This window comes from Heloderma suspectum, chromosome 2 (genome assembly GCF_057233095.1).
Source record: "Heloderma suspectum isolate Gila_16-S chromosome 2, 16-S_ref, whole genome shotgun sequence".
NCBI classification, from domain to species: domain Eukaryota; kingdom Metazoa; phylum Chordata; class Lepidosauria; order Squamata; family Helodermatidae; genus Heloderma; species Heloderma suspectum.
The window spans coordinates 33,528,704-33,550,029 of NC_139459.1; the positions used below are offsets into that span (position 1 = coordinate 33,528,704).

General features: G+C 43.7%; 1 protein-coding gene across 3 annotated transcripts in view; it reads left to right on the forward strand.

The window, feature by feature from the left end:
• The window catches only part of PARP8 (poly(ADP-ribose) polymerase family member 8), a 207,817-nt gene that overhangs the window by 89,443 nt on the left and 97,048 nt on the right, over positions 1-21,326 (forward strand). The gene's annotated exons all lie outside the window — the stretch shown is intronic.

The window sequence follows — 21,326 nt, forward strand, 5'->3', positions numbered from 1 at the left end:
CAGCAATCTATAAAAGCCAACCTCATTCTTGAGAAGTGTTAAGTGGATGTAATTTTTCCACTGATAAAGTTGAAATACTAAGGAAACAATTGTGGGTCCCCTCCACACCCCACTGTTTCCTCAGCTGCTTGTCCGAGCAAACCTTTCACCCAAACAAAACATTACCTGAGAAAGCAAGTAACTGTACCTGAGGAAACGGAGGAAAACATTGTGGTTTTTCTTTGTTGCTTGTTTACTTCCTTTTCCGGGGTAACTTTTGTTTCTCATCAAAGTGTCTTGCACAGCTAAAGTGAAGCAGCTGCAGAAGCATTAAAGTTTGATTTAAAAAAAAATGTTTGAAAAGACAGATTCAGGTTGTGGGGTTTTTTTTGCTCCTGTTTCTTTTTATCCGTTTGGCAATTACCACCATGTTTATTTTATTTGTTGTTTATTTAGAATATTGAGGTACCACATTTTTACTATAAAATTATAGTCAAAGCGATTTATAAAAATGCAACATAAAAACAGAATAATATAGATAGATTAAGGTTGCAATCCTATTCACACTTACCTAGGAGTAGGTCATATTGAAGACAGTGTCACTTATGTCTGAGTAAACATTGTGTTGTAAATTAAACAAAACAACAACACAACCTACAACACTAAAAGCTGTGTATATATGCATATGCTAGAGGGGGTAGACAATAGAAATAGCAACCACCAAGTTTTAAAAAGAAAATATTAATCTGTCAGATAAATGATAAAATGAGTAATCCCTAGCAGCACAGAAGTGAAGTTAAAAGAACTGTTTTCCTGTTTGTAAGAGGAAACAGAGAGAAATAGGATTATCTGCTTTTCTTCTCTTCATTTTAGGGCTCCTTTGCCTTTAACAGCTGCATGATAAGCAGAAGCTCATCTGCACTGGCACGCAAATTACAGCAGGAGTGGTGAACTGTTTTCTGTCCCCAAAAGGTGGCCAATAAATCTTTTAAATAAGTAAAATCAATAAAATCAATAAGGGCCACATTCCTTCAGGGGCTGCTTGACAGTGGTGGGCAGGGCTAAAGGTGCTGGTAGGTGGAACCAGAGCCAAAAATCTCCCCTTGCTTAGTATTATATATACACAATAACAATGCGACAGCTAGCCAGACAATTAAAGTAATGCCCAGCATGGCCCAGTCTGATGCGCTTTCAGCCTCTTTTTCTCCCTTCTCCTGCTCAAGAGTTTGTGAATATCCAGCTGCCATTTTTTTTCTCCAACCAAAAGTAAATCAGATTTGAACATCAGGAAGGTTTGGGATAATTCTCTGTACCAGTGAAACAGCAAAGGGTTGTATCCGACCCAGACTGTTAGAAACTGCTGGCAGAACAGTTCACTCCTCCCTTCTGCACCTCCCTGCATGCCCTCAAATCTAGTCTCCAGAGCAGATTTGGAAGGGGCACAAGTTGGGGGGGGGGTAGGGGAGCAAAGGGAAGTCCTGTTGTGCAAGTGGAAATCTGGCTTTAAGCCAATACCTCCTTTAAGCCAATACCCGCACTGGACATGGTATCAGGGTGGAAACTGAGCCCATAGTGCCCCAGAGCATTTCTGATTCTGAGGAAGAGCAACAACCTGTGGGAAAGGAGCTCGCTCATCTCTCACAGGCACAGCAGCAGGGAGAGATTCCTCCTGCCTGCATTCCGGAGACAGATAGTGACCCTGGCAGTGAGAGAGCAGGGGAAGGTGCCCTGCTGGACCCTCCGTGCAGACGCAGGGAGCAGCGCCAGATGGAGGGTGCCGAGAGGAGGCGCTCTGCTCGCTTGGCGCTAAAACAACGGTCACATCCCGAGGACCCAAGGGTAAGAGGGAGGACCTCTCCATAGCCCATAAGTTCAGAGTCTTCCCGCCCTCCTCCTTCAAATGGGGACCAACTGCCTTACCTGGAGCTTAGGATTCTCTGCTAACTACCCCAGTGCAGTTCCTTGCTTAGTCGTGGATGATTAGCATCTGAAAGAGTCTTTAAGTTGTGAAAGGAATAAAGCCTTGGAAAGAATCCTTTTCATCTGTGTCTTCAGTTGGCTATTGGAGGGGACTGTAAGAGGCAGCTAGGGCGCTCCTGACAGCTGGAAACTGGCAGATTACCACAACGTTCATAATCTACTAGCAGGGATGGCGGAGAATTTCTCCACGAATCTTCGGGAGGCCGAGTGCCGACGCATTCGGCCCCCCGAAAGTGTTGGGGAAATTCTCCGCCGCCCCCCCCCCCCGGGATGGGACTTAACTTCGGCGAATGTCCCTCCCGGCGGCGGGTCCCGGAGGCGTTTCGGCGGCGTTTCAGCGATGGCGGCGATGGCGGCCAGTCTCCCGACCGGCTGCCGCCACCGCCATTACAAAATAAAAAAGTACAGTAAAAAAAAACCCCCACACACCCGTGATAGGCTACGTGATGATTTACGTAGCCTATCATGGCTAGATTTCCAAAGTCAGCCGTGATAGGCTACGTAAATCGTCACGTAGCCTATCACGGGTGACTTTGGGGGGAAAAAGCGCGTACGCAAATGGCGGCGCCCCATGGGCGCCGCCATTTGCGTTCTTTATTTTGTCACATCTAGTCTACGTAAAAATTTACGTAGACTACGGCGAAAATAAGGGAACGCTATTTGCGTTGCCCTTATTTTCACCGTAGTCTACGTAAATCTTTATGTAGATTAGATGTGCCAAAATAAGTAACGCAAATGGCGGTGCCCATGGGGCGCCGCCACTTGCGTACGTGCTTTTTTCCCCCAAAGTCACCCGTGATAGGCTATGTGATGATTTATGTAGCCTATCACGGCTGACTTCGGAAATCTAGCCGTGATAGGCTACGCAAATCGTTACGTAGCCTATCACGGGTGTGTGTGTGTGTTTTACTTTTCTTTTCGCGGCCGGGGAGACGGGGCGCTCCTCCCCGGCCTGAATTTTGCCGGCGAGGGATGGGGCGCCTCCCCCCCCGGCCTGAATTTCGGCTGGGCGAGGTGGGGCACCTCCCCCCCTCGCCTGAACTTTGGGGGGAGAACCAAAGCGCCTCCCCCCCATCGCGAAGCAAGCTGCGGGACAAGTTAAGTCCCTTTCGTCCTTCCCTATCTACTAGTGCAAATTTTGTGTCACCACGGGGCCTAGTAGTCCAAGAATGATTGGATAAAAATAGGTTTGTCTGTTTCCCTTGTGACTGGAACAACTTTACACTTTTAAATAAATGTTCTACAAATAAACCAGCAAAGGTGAAAGTAAAATTTAAAAAAATGTTATTTTTAAAAAGATTGTTTACCATTTCTTGAAGTTTAAGGTTGAAAACATGGGATGTAAAATTTTTCTCTCTCTTCTCCCTCTCGTGTCCTTTCAGCTCTTTCTCTTCACCTTCTCTTCCTGCTTCTCCAACTATTACCACTTAACTTTTCTTCAGCCCCTTTCCCAACATTCGGTGCCTGTCCTTTTTTTGGCCCAGCACTCTAAGAACTCACAGGAGTAAGCGTTATTACACATGCATACACACAGTGTGTCACATGTTATATTACATGCACAGTGTGGGGCATATGCATTTACCTCCTCTTTGCCCCATCCCTTCTCCCTTCCTGAGCTGCCCAAAGCTCAAGCTTTGAACCTTTTCAAAGTTTCAAAATTTTCTGCACATCTAAACTGTTCAAGCTTCAGTTTAAAAGAAAAATGAGCAAAATCGGTGTGGTAGATTTCAAGTAGAAAGCCTTACACTACTGTATTCTTATACAAGATATATTATATACATACATACATACATACATATATATATATATATATATATATGCTATGTTTATAAAATGGTTTTACAAAGAGAAGAGAAAGGCATGGGGGTGCAGGGGGGGGGAGACCTCTTTAGTATTTCTGAGTAGAATGGAGCAAATCAGAAATTAAAGGGTTTTTTTTGCAGCAGCAGCAACAGCAGCCTCAACAAAAATAAACAAACTGCTTAAATGCACAAGAGGTTTGTAGAGGACTGTTTCATCTTTCAGGCAGATATTCCACCAAATATTGCCCTTTCACAACTCCATTCATTTGAATGAGGCTGGGATGGAAAACAGTGCCTGGTGGATTATACCCTTTATCTACTTCTGCCAGTTCAGATGCTTCAAATGCTCTTGAGCTCTTGTGCCCTGATGATATTTTGCACATTGATGAGATATTTTCAAAATATGCCCTGAACTTTCCTTTTTAGATATATTTTTTTGAAAACATGTCACATCAAGAATAATCAATGTCTGCTCCTTTCCCCCCTCTCATTCTCTTGGTTTCTAGCAGTTCTTCCCATCAAAGAATCAAAATTAGTGATGGTAACCACTGGTTCATGACTGTCAGAGTGGATACTGAGCCCATAGAGCCCCAGAGTAGTTCTGATTCTGAGGAGGACCACCCACCCATAGGAGAGGAGCTTGCTTATCTTTCACAGGCACAGCGGCAGGGAGAGATTCCTCCTGCCTGCATTCCTGAGAGAGATAGTGACCCTAGCAGTGAGAGAGTGGGGGATGGGATCTTGCTGGATGCTCGGCGGAGATGGAGGGAGAGGCGCCTGATGGAGGGCGCCAAGAGGCTGCGCTCGGCCCGCTTGGCGCTAAAACAATGGTTGCGTCCCGAGGATCCCCGGGTAAGAGAGAGGACCTCTCCATAGCCCATAAGTTCAGAGTTTTCCTGCTCTTCCCCTTCAAACGGGGACCTTACCCGGAGCTTAGGCTACTCTGCTAACCACCCCAGTGCGTTTCCTTGCTTAGTCGGTGGTGATTAGCATCTGAAAGAGTCATTAAGTTGTAAAGGAATAAAGCCTTGGAAAGAATCCCTTTCGTCTGTGTCATGAGTTGGCTATTGGAGGGGACTTTGGCGCTCCTGACAATGACCCTGCTAGTGCAGAACTGGTTCATTAATTATATTTTCCATTTTACATGTTAATGTTATTGAATGATGTGGCTTCACTTGGGATGACTATTCTATGTTTTATGATTGCTCCCACCAGCCACATTATACTTGACTTTAATTTCTCCTCTGGGGCATCTTGTAAATACGCTAAACCTTTCCTGGTTCCCATACCATGGTTGGCCAGCTTGTTCAGCACTGAGGGTCACCACAGAAATAGATCATAAACCAGAGGGCAGAAGATAAATTACCTATTTCATTAGCATGCTTTACATTGGAAGATGCTAAACTAATGTGACAGATATATATGGGGTCCACTTGTGCATAGTCCAAAAAGAGGAAATCCATCGTTGCCCCCCCCCCAAAAAAAGAGGACAAAAAAGGAGAGTGATTTGTATAAAAATTTCCATATGCTAATTTGCATGTATAGATTCAAATTTAGCAATAATCACTATAATTTAAATAGAAATACAGTACATCTCACCATAGTGGGCAAGATTGGGACCAGGTGACCTGTTTGCCTGCTCCGTCTCCTGTCAAGATGCTAAGTTCTGATGGGCATCTTTGAGGCTGATGCTGTCTCTTTGAGGCTGATGCTTCGGGTACTTTATCTTTAAACATGGACTGGACACCCCTTTAAAATTGAGGACACCTTCAAATAGAGGACTGTCGTCTTTAAACTAGGACAAATGGCCACCCTACACATATATATTGCACTCACTTAACATAACAATATACGTATTCCGAGTATTGTTGTCCTTAATAAACGTCAGAAAGCACGTTTATTATTTGCTTTTTTTCTTGTAGCTATTGTAGAAATTGTGCCAAATGAGTGAGTTGTCAGAGTTTTAGTTCAGACTGTAGGTGACAGTAGGGCTCGCCATAGGTTCACACGATAACTTTAAGGTGTGTGTTTGTGTGTGCATGCAGGACTGAAACAGGCTAAACCCCCTGTCAGTTGGGGCTGGCGAGGTTGATTGTTGCGATGTAGACAAAACTGTCACCATCAGAGCTCTTCCCAGTGGCCACCAGTTGGAGCTGTTATCCCCCCCCCAGCTGCAGAATAACACTGCTTGCTGGTCTAGGTGCATACCCACAAAGACCCCTCCCCCCCGCTGGGATGGGAAGCTGTAAACCTCCCCTCCCTTCTTTCTTAGTTCTAGGGATTGCTTGGGGTTGGGAGAGTCCTTTGCTGTTCCTTTGCTGCTACTAATGATGGGGAAACAGCAGTCTCACAGGTGGGCTTGCTGAGGATTGGGAGAGGTGGATGCCCAGCAATCTGAGCAAGGCCACTGTTTTTCTCCTCTGCTACTAGCAGTGTGAAAACAGTAATCTCGCAAGTGAAGATGCTGGGGTTGGAAGAGGTGAAAGTCTCTCCAAACCCCTAGTGAGATTGCTGTCCCAGTGCAGCTTATATCTTGAACAGCATTCCCTGCCTCCCCCTCTGCACAATCCAGCCAATCATCTGGGCTGCAGGGAAAAGTGGGTGGGGCTCCCATGGCTTCACAGGCCACATGCGGGCCATGAGTTGTTCACCCCTGACATAGTATCACTCTAAGACCATAAGACCACAGGAAGGGTCCTGCGGGACCAGACCAAGGGTCCATCTAGTCCAGCATTGTGTTCACACAGTGGCTAACCAGCTGCCACAGGAAACCCACAAGCAGGACATGAGTGCAACAGCACCCTCCCTCCCGTGTTCCCCAGCAACTGGTGCACATAGGCATACTGCTTCTGATACTAGAGGTAGCACAGAGCCATCAGGACTAGTAGCCATTGATAGCCTTCTTCTCCAGGAATTTGTCTAACTGCCTTTTCAAGCCATCCAAAGTGGTGGCCATCATTACATGTTGTGGTAGCAAATTCCATAGTTTAACTATGCGCTGTGTGAGGTAGTACTTCCTTTTACCTGTCCTACAGGAGAAGGAATCACCTTCTCCTGTAGGAACCTGCCCACTGGCTCTGTTGAACTACAGAGCTACCATCTTGAAGGGTTTTCTTCCTCAGGTGCCAAAATAACTTGATAGCCCTTGGGTACTACTATGCACCTTGACGTTGTGGGGGCGAGGAGGGCACCATCTGCTCTTCCACCTCAGGCAGCAAAATGTCTCACCCTACTCACTCATGTGCCCTTTAGGCTGCTAAAATTGGAACTCTCCATGCTCTCCATCAGACCTACTTCATACATGGTTGGGTGAGACCTCTATTTCAAGAGATGGCACTGCTGTCATGACCGGTTTGGTCTAAAGAGCCTGTGATCCATGGAACTTCGTAGCATCTTAAACTTTCAGGCTGTAATGCTTCTGCTGGTGGAGGTGGTGATGAAGTAGTGGCTGCTACTAGGGGCTTCTACTTTTTGCCTTTTACATTACGTTGACCTATATATCTGTTCAACTACACGAGCAAGAATCTTGCTTTAACAAAAACACATGACAATTAAGATTCTACTTTTTTAATTAACAGACAGCAAACACAAGAACAACAATAAACCTGTCAGTGAACATTTTAACCTCCTTGGACATCCCATCAAGGACCTAAGGGAGGCAGTTCTAAAGACACTGAAATCAGGGACTCGCTTGGAACGCGAGATTGTAGAACAGGAGATGAAGAAATTTGATTGTGTTAATCAAGGACTCAATGGGGATATGGTTTCTATGCACAGTATAAAGACTCAGTGCACCTTGTGGTTTCTAACTGTTGCTTTAGGAGAATGGAACTCATGCTGCAGATCTACCTGTTTAACTGTCTTTTCAGACTCAAAGCCTCCAGTTCCACTTATAGCATCTGATGAAGTAGATTGTAACCCACAAAAGCTCATGCCAATTTATTAAACTATCTGAGCAACTAAAACATTTAGGGCGCAATCCTGTCGAGATAGTTGCCCAGCCTCTGAAGTCATAGGCTGGCAACTATCCTATGCAGCTTGGGCGGATCACAGAGGGGACCCTCTTCTCCATGCTCTGCCAACCCTGCATTCTTGGCTAGACGTATGATTTTGCGCATCTAGCTGGGGCTTTGGAGAGAGGGCGGGAACAGGCCTGGAGACCCCACAGGATCCAGTGTACATGGGCATCTGTGGTCTCATTCCCTCCCCGCCCCCGGAAATGCCCCCCTTTTGCTCCGTGCTCCATTTTACAAGCATGGAGAGGCAGCCACTGCAGTTCTCTCTGTACATGCTACAAGGGGTAGGGTGTAGGGAGTGCAGTTTCCTACATCGAGCTTGGAGCTCTGTCTACAAGCTCAGAGTCAGTAAACCGAAAAATCCTATGGGGAGAGCAACCCCATATAGATGGGGCTGCTCTCCCCATCTATGTTTGTGCTACACTTAACCCTTGAATTTGTAAACAGAAGCTGAACACAGTTATAATATTTACTTTTTAATTGTGATACTGTCAGGGTGGAAACTGAGCCCAGAGAGCCCCAGAGCAGTTCTGATTCTGAGGAGGAACAGCAATCCGTGGGAGTGGAGCCAGCTCATCCCTCACAGGCTCAGCACCTGGCAGAGATTCCTCCTCCCGGCATTCCAGAGATACTTAGTGACCTGGGTAGTGAGGGAGTGCGGGAGGGGGGGCTTCTTAGATGCTCGACGCAGACACAAAGAGCGACGAGCGATGGAGGACGCGGAAAGGAGGCGTAGTGCCCGTTTGGCGTGCAAGCAACGGCCGCCTCCCATGGACCCAAGGGAAAGAGGGAGGATCTCTCCCTAGCCCATAAGTTCTGGGTCTTCAAGTGACTTCCTTTCAAACGGGGATCAACTGCTTGCCTGAAGCTTAGGCCACGCTCCTGTCCCTTGCTCTAGCCGCTGGTGATTAGCATCTGAAAGAGTCATTAAGCTGTAATGGGATTAAAGCTTTGAAAAGAATTCCCTTTCGTCTGTGTCTTGAGTTGGCTATTGCGATCTACTGGGGGAGGCCGCCAAGGCATTCCTGACAGATACGCAGCACCTATCACAATATACACCTCCTGGGTACAGTGATATCCAGCACTGATTTGTGTCACCAACTTGCTTGCCCACTTACATATAATTTGTCTTTTGGATTTGTTTCCATATTTGCTTGTTATCCCCTTCCCCCATGTCTTCTCCTCCTGAGACACATTCGAGTTACAGCCTCCTGAATTCCCTCCAATTTGTTTGACGTATTTATGTTACTGGGACACCTGGATTGTGATGCAGACATTTTAAGCAGTATTTTGCCTCTGTCCTACAGACTTGGACTGTCTCTGTAATTTATACTTGTGACCAACAATATAATGCAGACTTTCCATTTAACAACTGCTGTTTGGTACTTTATTATAGCATAAAAAGTAATGGGGTCCTGCTTCTTCAAGGAAAGAAAACCAATATACAACAGGATTTTGTGCTCCAACTAGAATCTTTATATTCTTTTAAAAAAATGGATATAACAGGATATCAGTGCTTGAAGTGATGCCAGAATTATTTTCTTACATTGGATGCAGTCAAAGTGCTGCACATTAAAAAAAAAAAAAGGGGGGGGGTGTCCAGATTTAGCTGTACTTGGAGCAGACCCAGCAAAACCAATGGGGACTTAGAAACATAGAATCATAGAATAGTAGGGTTGGAAAGGGCCTACAAGACCATCGAGTCCAACCCCCTGCTCAATGCAGGAATCCAAGTCAGAGCATCCCTGACAAGTAGCTGTGCAGCCTCATCTTGAATGCCTTCAGTGTGGGAGAGCCCACTACCTCCCTAGGGAATTGGTTCCATTGTCATATTGCTCTAACAGTCAGGACATTTTTCCTGATGTTCAGCTGAAATCTGGCTTCCTGTAACTTGAGCCCATTATTCCGTGTCCTGCACTCTGGGATGATCGAGAAGAGATCCTGGCCTTCCTCTCTGGGACAACCTTTCACGTACGTGAAGAGCGCTATCATATCTCCCCTCAGTCTTCTCAAGGCTAAACATGCCCAGTTCTTTCAGTCTCTCTTCATAGGGCTTTGTTTCCAGTCCCTTGATCATCTTTGTTGCCCTCCTCTGAACCCTCTCCAGCTTGTCTACATCCTTCTTAAAGTGCGGTGCCCAGAACTGGACACAGTACTCCAGATGAGGCCTAACCAGTGCTGAGTAGAGGGGAGCTAGTACTTCCTGGGATTTGGAAGCTATGCTTCTGTTAATGCAGCCCAAAATAGCATTTGCCTTTTTTGCAGCCACATCACATGTTGGCTCATATTCAGCTTGTGATCGACAACAATTCCAAGATCCTTCTTGCTTGTAGTGTTGTTGAGCCACATATCCCCCACATATTGTAACTGTGCATTTGGTTTATTTTTCCTAGGTGCAGAACTTGGCATTTATCCCTATTAAATGTCATTCTGTTGTTTTCTGCCCAGAGCTCCAGTTTATCCAGATCACTTTGAATTTTGTTTCTGTCTTCCAAGGTATTAGCTGTCCTGCCCAATTTTGTGTCATCTGCAGATTTGATCAGCATTCCCTGCACCTCCTCATCCACATCATTAATAAAAAATGTTGAAGAGCACTGGGCCCAGGACTGAGCCCTGTGGTACCCCGCTTAAGTTAGTCATGATTTCAGTGGGTCTACTCTTAAGTATGACTAAATCTGGAACCAACCCAATAAGTTCAAATAGTAAAGTATATGTAATCTGATCCATGTGATCGATATTATATATTTCATGATCTTTTAAAAATATATATATTCAGAAGGCTTCTATCCCACATTTCAGTTTAATAATATTCTCAGAGTGGCTTACAAATTAGGGTAATTGCTGTTTGTCTGGCTTATGTATCGAACAGTAGTCCTGTTTTAACCATTTTACTATTTCAAGTGTTGCTAATTGTCAGTGACTGCTGGAAGCTGGTAATGTGATGTCTCAGTCTGAACTTCCTGTGGTTTTAGGGGGAAGAGAAGGGAGAAGAGCACTGACTTCCTTGGATGTTTAGATGGTGATTTTTATTTAGAAGCAGGGCTGTGGGTAACTTGTGCTAATAAAATAAAAGTCTATACACAAAAAAGCTGAATTCTGTATTAATATAAGTAAATATGCTTAATTTGATTTTTCTTATTTTGTATAATTTATTCCACTTCAAGAGAGGTGTATGCTATCATGGAGACCAGAGAAGTTCTAGCCTGCGATCACAAGACATTTTACTTCCCCCCGGTTTCTGTGATACTTTCCTGATCCTCTTTAACCCGTTGCATTATGACCTATGTGGCCCATCATTCCTCTGACCCTGTGATACTGCTCAGGTTGCTTATTTGACCTTCCTTCCTTCCTTCCTTCCTTCCTTCCTTCCCTTCTTTCTAATTGAAATATACTTAATCTTTTCCTTGGTTTAGGAAATCCTATACCTGCTAGACAGTGGCTAGATGGCCACAGGATTGGGCGGTTTCCAGGAACCGACCATGGAGCCCACACTCCAAGGTTGGCATGGGGTGGGAAGAGGGCTTCTTGGGGGGAAGGGCAGGGAGTGCGGAAGTGCCAGTACAACACTTCCTATGTGTCGTCCGCTCCGATGTCCTGCGGCTAAGCCAAAATCACCGTCTAACTACAAATGCAGGGCAGCTGGAGCATGGAGGAGACGATCCCCTCTGCACTCATCCAGCCCTACATTGGATAAGCCGTTGCCTCCAAGTTCAGAAGCGGCCATCTATCTGCACAGGATTGCTCCCTTAGATCGGTAATCCTGAAACAGGGATCATATAGTGAATCGGTTGGTGAATAGGTAGCTGTATTTGTCTTTGGTTTATCTATTACTGATTAATATAAATGGATATTGTGTCTTAATGGTTGTGTTAGTATTGGTGAAATGAATTGTTCGGGTTGATACGTTGTGAGCTGCTTTAGATACATGGTGTGGAAAAGCAGCATACAAATTCAACGTGGTGATAAAGATGCTTCTAAGCATGGTTTGGCTGAACACGTTGAGATGCCTTTGTGCAATCTGGTCATGCAGAAGTATCTAAGCATGTTCAGCTGAATGCATTTAGAAATTCTGTTCAGACCTTCATGCTAAATGTGCAAAGGTTTGAAGAGGAGCCCACATGCCTGTCCCTACACAGTTTTAGCCCTTGCACATTAAGACAAATGTCTAAATAGGGCTACCAGCAATGGGACAGCATACTCCACCATATCTGAGGGCAATAGGTTAGCTTAGAGGGTGCAGGACAGGCCATGTAGCACACACAGGTCTGTCTTCCAAGAACTCACTGCTGTCTCCTGTCCTCATCCACCACCTGAGGCAACTGTCTCACTCGGCCTAATGCTGAGGCTGGTCCTGGCTCAGGTTATGCATATAGCAGTTGTATGCACACAGATGTTCACCATGCACTCTTTACCATGCATTATTACAGGCTAGAGATTCACCTTGCATACACATCAACTATATGAAGCTATTCCAAATGTGGGGCTGGTGGGCACAATTCTACTTCCCCTTCTCCATATCTTGATTGTCCCCACATTTATTTGTCTATGGATTATCTAAACAACAACAACCATCTACATAGCCTAAGTGCTACAAACTTGTTTTTTTGAAAGCTGGGATTCTTAAGATGCTGAACACCATATCTACACAGTGTCAAAATCTGTGCTCATACGGTGCAGTTACAGAATGTATATATTCCTGCCATAGACTGACCTACTTATGTGTTGGTGGCTGGCTGTTATCCTTTAGTTTTTATATAGTGTCTAGCACATATACCAGGTACTTTATGAATCCTCTTTTACTGCCTCCAGTCTTGCTACTTTCTTTCAAGGCTGCAATCCTTCAGCTTTCATGAATGGAGAGCAGGGTGCAGAGTGACTTCCAAGAGAAGGCTAGTTTAACACTCTCCCTTGCCAAGCTGCTATGGCTCTGGTAGCGTCACAGTTTTAGGGAATTAATGGGCAGTATCCAATGCTGTCATAATGCTAGTGCTAATGATGTTTCACTACTGTAAAGCAATGCTAGTACAATGATTTGCCACCACATTTTGGTGGTGTGATTTGCTGCCAATTTCAGCAACAAATTGTCGCCTTCCCCCTTGTGATAACAATGTTGCACTAGCATTAGTTGATGCTAGTGCAACATCGTTAGTGCTGTGACAGCATTGGATGCTGCCCAGTTATTCTAGGTCAGAGGTTCTCAGGCTATGTCACAAATAAGGCTGAATCTCCCCAAGTATAGTGAAAATAAAATAAAGAGAGCAGAATGATTGAATCTCATGCTTATTGGAAGGATGATGGGGGAAGCCAATGGCTCATATACACGCTCACTTGGTATTAGTAAAATGTCAGGAATAGCTGGGACTAGAACCAGGGGTCTCCTGATCTGCACTTCTGCCTTCCCTTGTAATGAATCACTTGTCATTGTGGGGAGAAGAACAAGATATAAATAAGAAAGTATTATTAGATTATTATAGGAATAGAGAAAGCACTATGCACTGAGATCCAGTCAAGATACACACACAAATTTTGACTGGGCTGAGGCAGAAAAGATCTCAATCCACCCTCTGAGACCTATTGATTTTTCTTTAAGAAGGCCTGAATTAATCCAGGACTTTAGAAAAGCCTTGATCACTTTTTAGCAACTAAAAGAAACTTGTTTTTACCAGGTCACTTTCACTGGTGAATTTGCTCTTTCAAGGTACTGTTGTCTCAATGCTCTGAACAAGTGACTGCTCGCTGTGAGGTAATGAGCAGCTTCACAGAAGCAGAATTGCTGTGAGCTTGTTTTGCAGTGGAAACTTTGCAAAGCAGAGGTGACGGTGCTGCAGGATCTTGCCACCACCTCATTTGCATAGCCAGTTAATTCAAGCATCAATTTACAAGTGATATTTGCCGTTGAGTTCATTTGTGGTTGAATCACATGGGCAGGCTGGCTCTGAGAATTATTCTTAGTGAGAAATGCAAATGTGAAATACCTTTGACTCAGCACCCATGTTCTTCTGAGAAAAGAGAATGTTCCTCTGTAGGAAGAGAGAGGGAAAACAGTTTTCAATGCACGACTGACTGCTCATAGATCTTACACAGCCTTTGTTTCCTTCATCAACCAAAAGAATGACAGAGCTGCTTTGGATACTCTGCTCTAGGTATTACCATGTGTGTGTGTGTGTGTGTGTGTGTGTGTGTATGATTTATATATATATATATATATATATATATATATATATATATTCCAGTCCAGATCTTCTCACAAGGAAGGCTTACTCAGACCCATGTGAACTAGAAGCTATGATGTTAAGACTTGGGAGATCTGGAGCATTGATATGCTTTTATCCACCCTATCGCTATGGAGTAAGGTGGGCTATAAATAAATCATACTAGCATTATGGGAGATTTTACTTTGGGAGATCTGGATCACATCATGAAATTACTGATTATCAGTAACAATAATTGCAAAAACTTTATGGACTCAAAAAAATCACTCTTATCTGTTTCACTGATGTACTTGTACCTGTTATCAAGAAAACTAGTAGAATCATCCAGTTAAAGGTCTGCTAGCTATCTAGTCTAGCTGCCTTGCACTGAGTTGGAATCATTTATAAACAATGTCCCTATCAGTTTAGCCTACATTATCCATATAAAGGTATGTCCAAAGATAAAATGACAATCATTATACCTTAGACTGGTTCTCACACTTTGTTGTTTTGATGGCCACTATTCTGACTTGCTTATTCTTGGTGGACCACTACATTTTCTTGTCATATGGCAGTCGTGAGATTGTATTCGACATCTCTCTTCCTCAGTTCATCCCTCTTTGTAGTACTGAGTTCTCTTCACTGGTTCCTGTTCCTTCTATTATTTGATATGTCTGCTGTTGCCACTTGCATTACTATAAAGGACAAGCTACTTTTCAGTAGGACTGAGCTGACATCACTCACAGATTTTTGCAAACATTTTCCCCTTCTTCATTTCTTTTTGGCGGGAGGAGGGGATACTGCCTATTCTGCTTACTCATTCACATTGCCCTTCCTTACTTTTGCTCTCAGTTGCTTTCAGTTGCCCTCTCTGACATCCTCATTGCCTATTCAACTCTGAATACACCGAATTGTGATGTCCTCCAATTCACTGCATGATCCCTGTTTAAGAATTGTTGCCTTAGAGTAAGGAAGAGGTCCAGTTGAAATACTATGTCCCTTGTGGAATCAGAACAACACAATGGGGGGAAAGCTTTCCAAGTATTCTTCCTCTTAAAATACACACACACATAACAGATCAAAGCAAGCAGATTTCATTTTCTTCTGGTGCTGAAGGAGCAGAGTTTACTTGACTGAATGTTCATTGGGGACGGGGCGGGGGGAGGAAGTATCACGACATTTGCTTAATATTTAATGTAAATAATTCTGTAAGCTTTCCACAGGCCATGAAACAAGCGGTGAGCAGAGTACAATGTTCCTACTAAGCAGTAAGAAGGCTGAACTAGTGCAAAAATAAGAAGATGGTGGCACCCAACAGCTGTACAAGTACCCATGCAGAAAGAGTCAGCAGTTTTTGTCCAGACTGAGTACATGTCATCAATTTCACAGCCTTTACCATTTGCATTACCTGGAACTGCTGCAAATTTTAGCAAAGAGGTCATCCATTGATTTAATGTAACACTATACATATTTTTTTAAAAAAATCTTCCTAATGATAGAGTGTATTTTTTCTAGCATCAGGAATATTTATTAGTATTACTGTGTACTACTAAAGTTCTTGCTCAAAGAGTCATTTGCAATATGTATCTTTTCATCACTAAAACTGACTACATTTCAGTGGTTTTCTGTATGTCATGTAGTAAAAGTTTGACTCATCTTGTGCTTTCGGCAATTCTGAAGTATGGTGAGGAAGGAACCTATGTCTTTACATGGTTTCTTAAGGGTATGATGCATGATTGCAGTTCGGTAACTTCTTTATTTCCCGTAATGAAAGGGAGAAGCACCATTCAGATGTTCAAAGAATAATGAACAGAGAAATTGGGCAGCAGGTCCCACCCTCTGCCCTATACATGCTCGCTCTCACCTTTTTGAATGTGTGAAGAGGGCTGGAGTCATTTTGCCAGGAGTCATTTTGGCTACTGTCGCACTAGTTGGTGGGCCAGTTCTCACACGCATGGTTATCACCACTGATTGTAGTGCTAAGTGTTGACTTGAATGTGTGAATGAGGCATTGCAGGTCCAATGAGGCATCAACACAAATAAGAACTTTGAATGTCATCCAATGTGACCAGATCAGACTTTTATGTCACACAATTTCAGCTAACATGCAATACATTTTAATGGAGAGAGTTCATATACTGAACTGAAATGAAGTGATGAGGCATCACGTCAGGCATATGCATGTGTGAACCTGACCAGTGTTTATACTTTTGAAATCCAATTTGTAGCATTCCTCTGTAAAAACAATGACGGTTAGGCAGAGGAGGCTGCTGCTGTGCCTCTTGCAATGCTCTGTCCTCATTTGCAACTCGCTATGGAGGTGCACGTTTCTTCACAGTTTCATAGATCGGCTTTTGTACAGGGCAGTGGGGAAACAGAGATGGTTTTTGAGGAGAGGTTGTAAGATTGCCATCTTTTGGTGTAGTGAATCTTGACATACCGCATCAAAATGTAAAACTGGTAAAGGTTAGATGGAGGGCCCTGAATTGAGATGTGCAAGATAATTTCCAAAAAGCCAGCATTCCCAGTGTTTATTCTACCTGGGTGAGCAAAAGAGACACCAGGTCTATTCTTGTATCTCTGAGTATTAGTCTGGATCAGCCTTCCCAAACTTGGAGGCCTCCAAATGATTTGGACTTCAACTCCCATCAGCCCCAGCCAGCATAACCAATGGTCAGCAATGCTGGGAGTTGTATTCTAAAAGATCTGGAGGGTACCAGGTTGAAGAAGGCTGGTCTAGATAGATAGAATCCAAAATGATATTTTGGATTCTATGATACCATTTTGTTGGCTCAGTTCTACAGGGATGGTATAGTACTGCCTCCTCCAACCTGGTGCTTTCCAGATGTGCTCGACTATGACCCCATCACTATGATTTGTATTTTAGTATAACACATCTGGAGGGCATCAGTTTGGGGAAGGCTGGTATAGTAGGCTAGCGCAGCAGGCATCTGACTTGTAAAGAGTCTCTTTTTCAATCAATCAATCAACCAATCAATCAATCATGAAAGTGTCTCAGCTTCTGTCTTTCTTTGTGGCTGAAACAGTCTGCCAAAAGAGGTGCAACTCAATGCCAAATGCCAGAGTAAAACTGTCTAGGCTGGCAGGTGAGAAAGTGTAGCTTATCAGATGGAGACAGAGCAGCCCCAGGTTAAGGATTGCTTCACACATGACATGGTTGCCACAGGATGTAGACTTCTGCGCAAGCTGTGACCAATCCCATCTGGAAAAGCCATTTGGGAGCTCTCCCTACACCCACCCATCCAGTCCCCAAATCTTAAAGGCTGCAGACCTGAACCCAAACCCAAATGTATGACCCTAGTCAGCAGTAGTAAGGACAGAGTCCAGCAAATATGAAAGACAAGTGACAGGCAGGATAATAATGGAATACAAGAGCTCTGTATGCCAGTTGCTGGGGAACATGAGCAGGAGGGTGCTATTACATTCAGCTGATGTTGTGAGCTTCCCACTAGCATTGGGTTGGCAATGCTGGAGAATGCTGACATACAAACAGAATGCTGTAGAGGCCTTTCATCTGATCCAGCATAGCTCTTCTTATGTTCTTAGCACTTGCATGCCCCTGCAATGGGCTTCCAGAATTTAGAGGTGCCGAGATAATGATAAGCCAGATCCAGGTTTGCTTACAAGGAGACTTTATTGAGTAATTACAGTGCACAGGCGTACCCAATGGTTGGATCAGACAGCTTATCTGAACCCAGAGCCAAGGGGTAAAATGGGTTTTATACCATACATGTTAGCAGCGAGGCAGCATGACAGAAAAAAAGAGTTAATTAGCCTTCATCTGCAACTTTCCCAGCATAGACTAACAGTGCTTGGTCAGGAGGAAAACAATCAGAACTTTCCCAGCACAGACACCTGTAGCTATGGCATAAGCATAGCCTCACTTCTCAGGTGCATCCTAGGCTCTGATAAGAGAAACTGTTCCAGAGCTCATTAGCATGGAATGCGCTGAGGCGGTGATATCAACCTTTGACTCGTCTTACCAGCCAAGAGGCCCACCTTGCAAGAGAACTGCACTAATAATAAACCAAAGCAGAGAATATTATGGATCTCTAGGCCCCTCTAAGACTACTGATGACTTGGTTACAGGCCTGGGGCCATTACAGCACTGTACAAGGGAACCCTCCCTGCTGCCTCTTAAGATCTGAAAGCAGCCCTGAAAGTATTTGTATCAGGACAGGATTAGCAAATGTCAGTCACCAGCCTTCGACCTGGGGTATGCACATCAGCAGCATGGCAGTAAAACTGGAATAGTCTGTAGGGTTGTGCCTTTCACAGAAGGGCACTGGGTCTAGAGGAGAACGTTTTAACTTCTGTAAACCACCCAGAGAGCGTGAGCTATAAGGTGGTATAGAAATGCAATAAATAAATAATAAACGACAATAATAGGAAGACCAAGGTGGAACATTTTATCATCTATGGTGGACTTGTAAAAAAGCTGAAACATTTTGGAAACGAATATAGTCTCTAGTTAAAAGAATATTAGAGACTACTATAGAATTAAAGCCAGAGTCTTTTTTACTGCGACTAATGGACAAATATTTAAAAGAGAAGAGGGGAATCTTCTTTCTCTGTATGATAACGGCTGCAAGGTTATTGTATGTACAAAAGTGGTGGAATGAAACAATGCCAACTGCGAATGAGTGGATCACGAAAATGATGGAGCTGGCAGAGATGGTAAAACTCACTATTATAATTAAAGAAGGATTAATAATTAAATTTATGTCAGAATGGAAATCTTTTTTAGAATTTGTACAAAAAATAGAGAAAATGATATCTATGTATGTGGATTCTGATCTTTGAGATGGTCAACTCACTTTTTTCTTTGTTAAAAATTAGGAGAGAAATGAGATAATGTCTGTGAACTCAATGTATGATATACAACTAAGATAAGAAGTAGAGAACAATAATAAGCATTTGTTGTGTAAGGGGAGCTGAAGGTAGATACCTTACAATCTTAGATGTATTTTAGTGTATCCCTGTATGTGTTGTTGTAATGATGTGTATTGTGTGTCTATGTTGGTTCTCCCTTCTTCTTTTTTAAAATAAAACTATTAATCAAGAAAAAAAACAAAAAACAAAACAATAATAGGATACTATGAGAGGAAGTAAAATGTCATCTCCTGGCACAGTTATATCTAATTATACATCTAATAAAGTATTCAATTATGAATAAATGTTATATCCCCTCATCCTCCCCTGTCCCTGGCAATGTTGTCTGGTCTTATACTCAGAGTCCCCAGAACAGGCAGGCAGGCATAGGGGAATAGATTCTCCCTCCACCCACCCACACACACAAGGTTGGCCAAGGGGGCCATGCCCACTCCCCCACAAATGAACAGGCAAAGAAAAATCCTACTGATGTAGTCAAGGCTAATGGATGAAAGGGAGGGAGTGGTTAGCTCAGCAACTGACTGCGGTGTCAGAGCGTTGGTGTAGAGTAGGGAGGGCAAGACAAGCAGAGAGAGAGAGAGAGTTGAGGTTGAGAGTGAAGAGCCAAGCCCTGACCACTGAGCATCTAGTTTTTTTACCATTCTGTAATACTCATGCAATAGTGTAGTGGCACCAGGGCTCACAGGTTCCCACACTTTTTGATCATAGATCTCATAGAATCATAGGGTTGGAGGGGGCCTACAAGACCATTGAGTCCAACCTCTGCTCAATGCAGGAAGCCTGATTCCAGGCGATCCCCCATCCAAGTACTAACAAGAGATGACCCTGCTTAGCTTACGAGATCAGACGAGATCAGATCAGCAGGAATGCTGACATCATCTGCCACCCCCTCCCTTGGGCTTCCCTCTTAGCTTAGCTGCAATCCTCACAATCCCTGGGGGGCAATGAGTTCCCTGTTGTAATACAAAGTATGGCTTGGTCTTGAATGGCCAATTAAGACCCTCAAGCTTTGCAAAAGACCTGCTGCTGCTAGAGATAAAACTGCTAAAACTGGTTGTTGATATGGATCAACACAGCTGCCTGCATTTTTGGACTCTCCTTAGGAGTGTGGCTATGGAGACTGTCATGAGGAGTGCCTACACTTCAAAATTTACCACTATACCATTGTATCCATGAACAGTGTCTTTTGAATTTAAGTTTTAGTTTAGTAATGGGCTGCCTTGAGCTCTCCACCCCACTTTAACAACATTTCTAGTGTCCCTGAGACTCTAGCCCTAAATTTATAACTTGGTACAAAAATTCTGAGCAGAACTTCCTTTCATATACATGGCAGTTGTGTTCTGTTAGAAGCATAAGACATGGATGCAATGAAGTAAAAGTTTCATAATACGTTGGGGAGTGGCAGCAAAGAAGTCTTCATGATCTTGGAAAGCCTGAAAAGATCTCTCTCAAAGCTTATGCTGAGAAATTCAGGGCATCCTTCATTAGATTGGGTACATTTTCCTTGAGGAAAATGGGTTTGCACACAGCCAGTTATGGGGGCTGCTGTGTGATACTCCAATTTATATTTGTAATTCTTTGCAAGGGATTATTGCATTTGGTAGATGTTAGCTGCTTTAGGGACTTCTGACACAAAGTGGGATGTTAATTTAAAAATAAATACATGAAATAAACTTTTAAAAATGTACAATTTCGGCAGGTGGTAGTATTAGTACCACTTCCCAAGCAATGGCTTGGATCCTCCACTCATGCTATGGAGCTTTTTTGTCTCTTTCCCAATGTAGCCTTCTGTTCCCTCCCCAAAAGCCACTTCTGATGGGTGGAGGACCTTCTCGAACTGCATAGGATAGGGATCCCCAAACCTTTTGGGCTAGTGGACACATTTGAAATTTTGAAAGAGTGTTCTGTGTGCTCTCACAAAATGGCACCCATGGGGATGAACTCATAAAATGGTTGCCATGGTGAACATGGCCAGTCACAAAACACTTCCAGAAGGCAAATTGGTGAGACAAAAGTAAAAGTGACTTGTCCAAGGTCTTAAGGACAAGACAGAGAGGGCTTCTGAGTTCCAAAACACAAAACCACTCTTTTGAACCCAATAAAGATGGTTCTGGCAGGCAGCCCTTCACTTTGCAGCTTGTCAGCCTCTCAGATAAGTTTTAAAAAAATAAAAAAATAAATGAATGGTCTTAAGAAATAAAGATCAGGAGGGGCAGGGAGCGTGGCGGATGCCAAGAGAGGTGGTGCCCATGCACGTCATGTTGGAGACCCAGGCAAAGGATGTGGTATGTGGGGCAGCTGTTTGCCCAGGGCCTTGTTGGATCCAAGCCAAAGCATTTACCTCCACAATTTCTAATAGTGCTTAGGATATGAAATTGCAAACTCTTTGTTTTAAAAACTCTCCTAACCTTCTCTCAGGTTAGGTTTTAAAAACCCAAAACTAG